General features: G+C 41.3%; 1 protein-coding gene across 2 annotated transcripts in view; it reads right to left on the minus strand.

Moving 5' to 3' along the window:
- The window catches only part of foxj3 (forkhead box J3), an 87,044-nt gene extending 76,381 nt beyond the window's left edge, over positions 1-10,663 (minus strand). Inside the window, exon 1 of one of the 2 annotated variants that reach the window (XM_037774732.1) lies at positions 10,318-10,663. The gene's annotated coding sequence lies outside the window, so the exon portion shown is untranslated. The remainder of the gene's footprint in view (positions 1-10,317) is intronic. The other variant, XM_037774724.1, reaches the window with a different exon arrangement.

Below are 10,663 nucleotides of genomic sequence, written 5' to 3' on the forward strand. Positions count from 1 at the left end.
AGAGCAGGTATGGGAGAGACGGAGCTAGAGCGGAGAGGGGCCTAATGGTATACTGATACCATTTCATTAGGATTATAAAAAGATAATCAAGTTTACTTACTACTCGGTGCATTTTGTGGTACAAGGTAATATCACGCAAAATTGGATGCAGAGGTTTAGGGAATTAAAAGCAGAAAACTGGAATGTTGCACACTTAGCGTCATCATAAATTTACACACACAAATTTATATTGTAGTCAGGCCTCTTGAGGAACATTTAAGTGTAGTAACTGCATGCAAACTCCTCCACAGTCTTTACATCCCACCATATAAATTCACTTCAATGAAGTAGATTTCTTAGATTGCAGGTGCAGCGTTGTTTCTCTCCAGAGCCGAGGCCCCGGGCTTTCCTCCCAGGGCCAGGGCACCTTAGCAGAGCGGCTGGCTGGCGGGGTCAGATCTGGGCACGAGATTTCCAAACAGTTCCTTTTTGAAGTCGGTGACTCAGCCTGGTCAAAGCCGTCAGTCACACAGCCACCTAGGGACGGCCACAATCCGAGCAGGCAGTGATGAGCACGTCTCAGGCCCTGTGACCAACACACCGATACTTTCTTAATTACATTGGGCAACCGGCACAAACCACGTCGCCTCAGCCATTGAGCCCCTCCTCCAGCTAACCTCTCCGCCCTCTCATTCATCCACCCGAGGGAGAGGCATGCAGGCCAGAGGAAGTATGACTCATCTGAGTAACAAGATGCATTCTTCTGAATTCTCTACAGACGTGTTGTTTGCTAAGTGAAGAGCACAGGATAGTGTGGCGCAGAGAGACATGAAGAAAAAGAAGCGAGGACACAAAATCAAACAATAATCAAGACTACGTGTGAAAGGAAGAAAGAGGGACGGGGTGGGAATGATGGGGCAAGAGCGAGTCATCATTTGTGTGGGTTTCCTGGTCCACGCAGATCAACATTTCCTCCAACTCCACCGAGAGAATCCTTGGCTTCTGCTAGGGTTTTTCTGAATCACAGATGGAGACTCCAAGTACTACATCTAAGGCTAATCCATCAGGTTTCGTGCAGAAAAAAAAGCGACAAATGACGACAACAGAGAGGTTTTGATGTGCAATTCTGCTGAGCATGCAGAGGACGACGAGGCATAAGGAAGATGTATGAACTTGAATAAGTGTTAAATCATCGGGTCAAAACAGATCCACCGCAGCAGCTCCTTCCCAACCAACACCACATCTGCAAAACTTGGCACTAGCCCCTACAGATCATGAGCCTCACACACACACCACATCACACACAGTCTCCAACTTCTACATGAAGCTATTTCTGGACCGGCCCACATTAACATTGTCTGAAATCACAAAACAAATGGAGAAGCTACACACAGCCTTCAGGTCTGATCAACCGACACAAGCCTGTTGAAATGCGCCCTGTCTTGTGATTTCATGATAAATGATCAGTCTCCCACCAGTTTACTGTCAGCAGGGGATGAACTTGAGTGATGTGGGAGTAAGTCCACGTCCTCAAGACGCCACTATTTAACCCTAGTAAGCAGGCTTAGGATGGTGGACTTAATTAAACCTGACCCTATTTGACTTTTCTCTTCGAGTCTGCAGATTTACATTCAAACATGTGAGAATTTCTTCACTGTTACTACATTGCTGCACAGTGAATAACACACACAGTACACCACAGTAAATAAGCCAATTTGCATTGTACACTTCCTTTACGAATACTAATACTTCTGCAGTAAAGAAGCAAGAACCTATTACAGAAGAGATTATTCCACCAAACATCACTGACCATCTTCAGCAGGTGAATTAAAGGAAAACTTTGGCTCCAGTTTTGTAACAGTCCTTTGCTATAAATTAGTGGCTAATAGTGTTGCACGGTATATCGATACTAGAAAGGTATCGCGATACACTGCCGTTAAAAATGATACGATACCCCGTTTTATCAGTATCGATACTTTAAGAATGACAATGTTTTAATAGGAGCAGTGAGTTGCGTCGATGTGCGACCGCGAGGCAGTGTGTGTTCTGCTTTAGAGGACGCCATTAGGTTTGGAATCCCGCGGGAGCAGGCAGTTCTAACTTTACTGCTGGTGGGAGCAAGTGGTCAAAAAATGAACTGTAGTCATAACCAGAGGGTTGGAGTCAACAAGTGAAGTTGAAAAGAAGATTAAAGCAGGTCATGAATCTCTTGCCGGCTGCACAGTCATGCTCTGAGCTGGTGTCTCTATCAGCAGAAAAAAATAAGAAAAGGAAATGACAGCGCGTTTCTAATTACCGATCAAATTTACCGATAACATTAGATTCACCATCTTTTCCGAATCTGTCCAAGCATCTCCTGTAATTTGGCAAACCCATAATTCACCAAAGAGCAAGGTGTTAAAGTTATATTTTACCATGTGTCTCTGTAACGTGAAATGTACGGAGAGGAAAAGCAGTCCGGTGAGAGTGACTCTTCTCTCTCTTCACACCACTATGACTCATCACAGCGCTTTCTACAGTTACTGTGGTGTCTTCCTGATTTTAGCAGCTTTTCTCTCATCAACTTCTCCAGAACATCATCTGAATTTATTATCGTTTTTGTTTTTGAAGCCTCCCGTCATCTTCGGTGCTGCAGTACCACTCTACGCCTTAACTGTTACTGACGCGCAAGCAGGGTCGCTGTTTTACAAAAAAAAAAGCCTTATTGCACGTCGTTTAATAAGTGATCAGGTATACTTTATTAAAATTTAAATAACAGTTGTTCCATATTAGAATAAAAATATAAACATAGATAAGTTATGAGGAAAATAGAAATAAGAATACAGATTGTATGAAATGTAAATATGTGTGCATGATCAAAATTAAATGGAAATATAAAATTAACTATCAAAGAAATCACATAAACTTAAACCTGCAGTAGGCAGTATATTTTTGGCATCATTTGGCAAAAATTCCATAATAACCTTTCAGCATATTGTAATTCAAGTGTTAGTGTAGTGTAGTAAGTGTAGACTTCTGCACCTCCTCATGGCTCTGTTTTCAGGCTTTAAAAAATCTAGCCTATGACAGGAGACTTTGGCAAATCACAGGTCATTTTATTTAATATATTTTATTTAAATAATTTATGTAAAATATTTTATATAAATAACTTTTTTTAATCATATTTGCTCCATTTATACCCACTGCAGCTTCAAGTATTGGGGACATCAGATTACTGCATACCAATTAATTTTTTTTAATGAATACATTTTTACATTCAAACATTTTTAATTAATAAAAAAATTATTTTAAGTTCCATGTTCTGCCATCTATTATTCCATTACTTTTCCTGATGTTTTAGATTTTTGCCATGGTATCGTTTCAGTATCAGTATCGAGATATTTAGGCAGGGTATCGTATCAAAGTCTGGTATCGTGACAACACTAGTGACTAACATAACCATCCTTGCTCTTTGAATCAGTATATCTAAAGTTGTGGTTCTGTGTTTGTTTCTCTCATACGCATGCACCAACCACCTCCTCACAGAGCGATGAGATTATCATCAATCAAGTCCGGTTTTTGGCAGACCCCACACTTGTCATTGTCATGGTATCACCTCTAAATTGCCATGAAATGCATGACGTCCACAGAAGGAACTGAAGGTAACATTTGGGAATATAATGTTATTAAATTGTCATTTCTCTGCGGGACTTTAGAACAGGAGCCGTTGCCCCCATTTGTATGATCTGTCATGACTAACAGCTCTGTGGCTGCTGATCTGCAGACAAAGCTGCGTTGTTTAGCCAGCGTTGTTGGTGCTACCGTTTTTAGTTTCAGATTTTCACCGTTCAAAACTGACAGAAGGCCTCATCTCTTCTATATTAAAACAGTCTCTAGGTATTCTGCCGTTTCACCTGGAAGTGAATTTTGTATCTGCCACAGGAGCCACTGTAATGATTAAAACAGATACTATGATGAAAGCCACGTTCTTATTACTTAAGCTGTGTCAGCTTAGTGAGCTTCTCTTCCTGCACACAGCTCAAAAGTCTCCTAAGAGTGTGAATCATATAAGCATATCAATTGCTTCTACTGAGTAAAGAACAAAACAGCTTAAAAGAAATACACTGATACTGAGGGCCTATCAAAACTCAAGGACAAAGCATACGATATGATGAATTATCAAATCCTTCAAGGCATTGAAAAGTCAATCCAGTCTTATTCGTTTAGGACGTGGTTATTCATTGGCAACCGAGTAAGTAAAATCTCAGATGACACAGCAGTGCATTTACTCTGAAATCTTTTGTTTTACATGTCATTAAGCACCACATTAACTCCCCTTTAATGGAGGGGATTTGTAGGCCCTGAATTCCTTTGCACAGTTATTGCACTAAAACCACCTAACACATATTCTCTTTTTATATCAACACTTCTGTTCATGTACAGTTAGACTTCAACTTAATGCAGAGATAAGATCAAGTCGAACATTCATAATAGAGTTACCACAAAATGTATAAGTCTTTTTGCTACCACAAAGCTGGAATGAGTCACAGAAACCAGCATGCACTACAAGAGCCGCCAACCCCCCCGCCCCATTCTCCTACACTTTCTAAACTTACCCAGCAAGCTCTGGTGTGGGTAGTTACAGTAGTTCCCCTGTAGCAAGACGGGCCCTGATTAGTCAGACTGGGGAAATAAATGGCTAAACACTTTCAGATAAGACATGTATCTTAGCAAATGTACCGATGATATTAGGCAGCGAACCAGTTGAATTAAACATCACATAGTTCCCTCACTGATTCATGTCCTCATCCAACTCCAACCCAGGACGTGAATTGGAGCATATAGGACTAGTTCACTGACAGATTCAACTCAATAGACTGGGAGGGGGGTGGGATGAGGAGAACTACGCAGTGTATTGCTGGATGAATAAAAAATGAAAGTGTAGTGCTTCAGTAAATTCTCTCCATCCCGCGAGGAGGGTGGGTGGTGAAGGGGTGGGGGTGACGGTGGAGTAGAGGTTTGTTTGAAAACTGAACCAGTGCTGCATTCCCACATCCACCCGTATCCAGCCAGGGACTCTTTAAAAATTCATTAATTTACAGCAAAAATAGATTAAAGCACCCAGCTGAGCAAAACTCAAAATTTGGCTCCTGAATAACATTAATGATAAAACATCTCCCTCAAGCCTGGGGGGTTTTTGCCTGAAGAAAGAGTACTGGCTTTTTTCACCTTACAGCACCTTGAGAATAATTTATTTTCAATCGTTACTAAAATAATGCATTTCTAATTGTCATTTTTAATTATGCTTTTCTTTGGATGGAAAAAAAAAAGAAGCAAAAAACTGCATAAACTAATTAAAATCCATCCAAGGATCTGCCATTCCCATGATGCCATGCCAATGTCATTCTATTCACCATTTGATATCTCAGCTACAGAGACTCAATGACAGCTGCTCCAGGCCCCAAAAAACGCCTAGAACTGCAGTTACAGTAATTGCTCTGGCCAGCACTAAATGAGGTTCACTTAAGTGCAATTATCCCCCTCTGATCTCTCACATAAAGAGACTTCTTTAACATGGAGAAGTGGGCTCACACAATGTGACTGCAAACAAGATTCAAATTGGAATCAGGGAGGCATTTCCAGCAGATGAATGGCTTCATAGCTCATCTGCATTCTAGTGATGCACGGCGTTGCTAATGAAGACTGAGCCAGTCCCTTCTCACCAACACAGCTTCCATGAGAGCAAAACTTCACTTCACACTGGATATATAAAGCTGAATACGGAGAGGAATTTCTAACAAAACTGTCCAGTCATTTGGCCTGAGCCGCGTTAGAGGACGACCCAGCCTCCACGCAGAGTTAACAGCTGTTGAAAAGAAAAGGAAGATCCCGTTTAGTTTTTTTTGCCAAATCCAAGGTTAAAAAAAGAGTGAAGGACAAGATGATGGGAGATGAAGTGAAAAGAAACTCCAACCTAAAATAACATTTCAGAGCAGAGAGGAATTGAAACAAGCCCACTTTGGATTGAGACCAAAAATAAGTCATCGTAAAAATACTAAACAGAGGCCTTTGAACAACAGCATCACCACCAGTACACCATGCCAAAAAAATATATCAGACGTCCTCATGAATAAATTGCCATCTGCCAATAGCATAACACAATAGGTTTTCAGCCGGAGGGGTAAGATGTGGCGGTCTAATAGGGGTTGCTACAGAGAGTACCTGTTGGGTGCAGTCCAACAACACAGGGTGGTGGTGGGGAGGGGGGCTGTGATGGGCATTCATGTTGCCACAGGCTCAACTACCACCAGGAGTCTGATAACTGCATCTCACGGATGGCCATTTGAATAATCACTTCAACAAGGGGAGAAATTAAAAAGCCTCTCAGTGAGACGGGGCTAGGCACGGGGCCACATACTGAATTCAAAATGAGGAGCTTGTATTTAAAGAGTAGAAACCTGCTCTAAACTCACTCTGCTATACTGGCTTGCTGACCACTCTTGACATCTATCCAAATTAGCCACATATCTTGTCACAATTCTATTTAATCTATTAAATTGTACACTATCACTTTACAGATGATGGCAAAGTAATTTTTCTTCAGAGATAAATTTGCTACCGGCGCCATACACACACAGAGAGAACACAGGAAGACCTTGGAGAAGTAGGTGTCGTGTTTATAAACCATTAGGCAACAGACTTCTCAAAGACCACTGCAGGCTAAAACCACCATTAAAGAGAAGCTGTAACACATCATCCCATTCACACTGTTAAATGGTTACTGTGAGAATAAACAGATGTGTAATCTTCTCTATACTTTCTTTACAACTGTGCAATCCATTCATCAAAACATTGAGTTGTTTTTTTTTAAAATAGGGATCCATAAAAAGTCACTAACCCTCCTCAATTTGATTTGATGCAAAATAGCAAATAACAACTACTAAAAGGGCTTTTTAAATCACCAAAAACATGCATAAACAGGAGACTTTAAGTCTGTGCCTGCACATCTCCAGTCATAAACAAAACTGAGTAACCACATAGCTTATAAACTAACATAATTTGATGGAGTAGAGCTCTAAGGAAAAAAATTCTACAATGTGTGTACCGGCATTCATATTTCTGCACGCAATCTGTAAAAAAGCACGCACCGGCTGCACTTATAGGTCTATTCTTTACAGCAGCCAACAGCAAAATGTCACTTCCATTGTCTATGCCAATTATTCCACTGCTGTGTTTCACATAGGCTAGATGTTTCAATTGATGTAAGTTATTGCTTGTAAAAAACGTACAAAAAAAAAATGAATTTCAGGAATGACAAAGTATTTCTCGTGACAGAGTTAAGATGTCTTTCAGTGGTAGACCGAGCCTTGGGACAGTGCAATAAAACGCTAACTAACATAAACTGCACATGGGGCCTTTCAGAGAGCAACAGAAAGTACAGCAGCAGGACAATTCTCAGAATAAGACAGACAACTATTCATACTAATTTCTAGATAATATGGTAAATGAAGCTACTCTGGCTCTGCTTACCTGGATGGAGTGACACCAAACGTATGTGTCTTTCTAAAGCTGCATGCACAGATAGCCTCGATCCAGACAGCTCGCTGTGGGCCTGTTATTTAAAGGATGGCTGATTAGGAAGCAAACCAGGTCTGACCTTTGATTGTGGGTGCTTGCCTATCAGTCAATCAATCTATTGATCAACAAATCTGCTTTATTTAGGGAGCATTTTTAAGGGAATATAACCCAAATTGTCATAAGCGTTAGACATAGCCTATTAAATTAAGAAGTTAAAACACGCAAGTAAGACAGAATCACAAAATCAGAAAAAGTAGATAGTCCACGTGGGCACCACTGTCTGATAAGTTGCCTTTTTTAAAAGGTGTATAAGTTGTAATTAATGGCTTTATTAGAGGTTAGTATATCATTTACATTTTTTCAGTTACAAGCCATTAATAAGAATAACTTTTGGGTTCCCAGGTTGTGAAAAAATCTCTTTGACTGGCGTTTATCCTTTCTATTGATTAATACTGCATAATAATAATATTAATTGATGGAAATATATTAAAACATACGTATGGGGTTCACACTTTCTAATGAGCCCTTATTTAAGTATGCAGGGTGTACGTTGTTAATAAATTGATTTTGGTCCTGATTTGCTGCCGTTTATTTCCAGAAGTGAAAGTCGTCCATTAGAGGGTATTCCTGATGAAATAAAAAAAAAGCTAAAAAGTCTACGGATAAACACCTAAGAGAGTATTTGACAACTATTCATACTCATTTCTAGACAATCTGATAAATGAAGCTACTCTGGCTCTGCTTACCTGGATGGAATAACATCAAAACTCAAACACCATGTGTCTTTCGAAAGCTGCATGCACAGATAGCCTGGATCCAGACAGCTCGCTGTAGGCCTGCTATTTAAAGGATGGGTGATTAAGAAGCAAACCAGGTCTGACCTTTGATTGTGGGTGCTGACTAACGCTATGGGCATTTTGTTAGTTGAAGCAGAAGGTCTGGCAGGGTAGGGATATTCTAGGGGAATTTATAATGTTTTGTTTTAGTCATAAATTCAACCTTTTCAGTGCTGGCTTTATGACAAAATAAACTTTGGGAGCATGGGAGTATATGATGAGCAGCTATTAATTTGCACCCCCATTGCACCTCAATCGTTAAAATAACAACGTGACATCATTGATAGAACTTGCACAAGTTGACAGCGGGGCAAATTAGGAGCTCAGTCATCCATCCTCTAATAAAGGCCGTCAGGATAAAGCAAGGGCACCGTTTTTGTATACAGCTGCACGCAAATGCCACAGCTGTTTAGTTTAAAGTCGTAGCATTAACTAATCAGTGTCTGCCCCTGTGCTGATCACACAGCAACTGGTTGAAAACATCAAAGCAAAAGAGGAGAGCAATGCCAGGAGAAAATGTCTTGCACACAGGTCCAAATATTTAACTGTAACCACCCGTCTGTGCCATCTCAGGGCAATCCACAAGGGTCCTTCATGCTGGTAGCCATCAGGCTCCACAACCAAGGCTGACCCCCATATGACAACTATGAGGACTTTAAGAAGTTTAAACATACACTATCTACCTTTAAACATGCACTATCTGCAACCATCTTGGACTTCTAACCACTTTTGCACTTTACACTTACTTTACACTATACATCCTATATACCACTTTATAGACTGCACATATGTACATATTACATTTATTTATTGTACCTACTACATGTATTTATTTATTGACGGACTGTACACACTTTGTTCACCCATTCACTTTGTATCTTTTACATCTCGTTTTATTGTTTTTATAATTTTTGTATACCTTTACCTCTCCTGTGTTTCACTCTGTTTGCTGATGTGACACCTGGTGTTACTCCATCCAGGTAAGCAGAGCCAGAGTACATTCATTTATCAGATTGTCTAGAAATTAATATGAATAGTTGTGGAATCCTCTCTTAGGTGTTTATCCGTAGTCTTTTTAGCTTTTAATTTCATCAGGAAGACCCTCTAATGGACGACTTCCAAAAGGTTCATCTTATCTTATCTTATCTTATCTTATCTTATATGCCACACAACCAGAGGCACAAGACAAAAAATCCAGTCGCATTAAAATGCACCTTGAAACACGCTTTTGCACTTGTTGATTGTGCACAGCCACATGACATGACAAAACCTGCGCCTCATCATCATAAAGATCCACTAGTTTTTACATACATACTTACATACAGGGGGATCATTATATTTTTTTGTTGGAGAGGAATTTACCAGCCAGCCTGAGAAACAGAGGATTGACAGACGAGAAAACACACTGCAACAGCTGTGAGTCAAATACCATCAGAGCATGCAGGAAAGCCAAATGACACACACACACACACACTTTCATGCAGGACGTCTCACATACCAAACAGCTAGCTAGCTGTTGGAGAGGCTTGGATAGGTCATTATAAGACACCTAAAAACACACACCTATAGTCCTGGGAGAGGAGAGAGTCGACAAACGCTCAGCTAAAGTTAGCTGGCTACCATAAAAACTAGGCTAGCTAGCTGTCAAAGTTGCCCTGTCAGTTGTCACCGGTTGCTCGGCTGGTTGCTAGCAGAGCAGGCTAATGACGACCAGAGAGCTGTCAACTCTGAGAGTTACAGCGGTGGACTAACACACTGACTGACCACACAGAGAAACACTGACTCTGTCTCTGAGAGGAAGAAAAGAAACCCCGCCACAGCTTTGTGCCAAGGCCTTGTTCACCGGGCTCAATCCCCACAACTTCAGTGCAGCTCACTTCCCCGTTAAAGTCGTCCATGTCGTGGGCCTTTAGTCTAACTTCCATGCCCGTGTTAGCTCACTTACTGTGGGTGAAAGCTGCTCGGCGGCTCCTCTCTCTGTGTGTGTTAATCCTGACGGTAGTTTCACAGTAACTGCCCCCTCCTCTTCCTTCCTCCAACCTCCTCTTCTTCAGCTAGCAGCGGGCTCCCCGGGAGTGTCCCGGTGCTCTTGGTGTTACCGTCCGGTTGTAAAAAGAACCGTAGCTTCGCCGGTTGTGTGTGTGCCCGCGGTGTTGCCGTGGCGTCCCTCTCTCTTCAGCTTCTCTCCCGTTCTCGCCTTTCTCTCGGCGGCCGAGCCAACAGCCAACATCCGGGACTTTTTCCCCCTCCGTTTGGGTTAAGTGGCCGGAACTACTTTCATACAGACGACC

Source organism: Sebastes umbrosus, chromosome 1, assembly GCF_015220745.1.
Source record: "Sebastes umbrosus isolate fSebUmb1 chromosome 1, fSebUmb1.pri, whole genome shotgun sequence".
NCBI lineage: Eukaryota > Metazoa > Chordata > Actinopteri > Perciformes > Sebastidae > Sebastes > Sebastes umbrosus.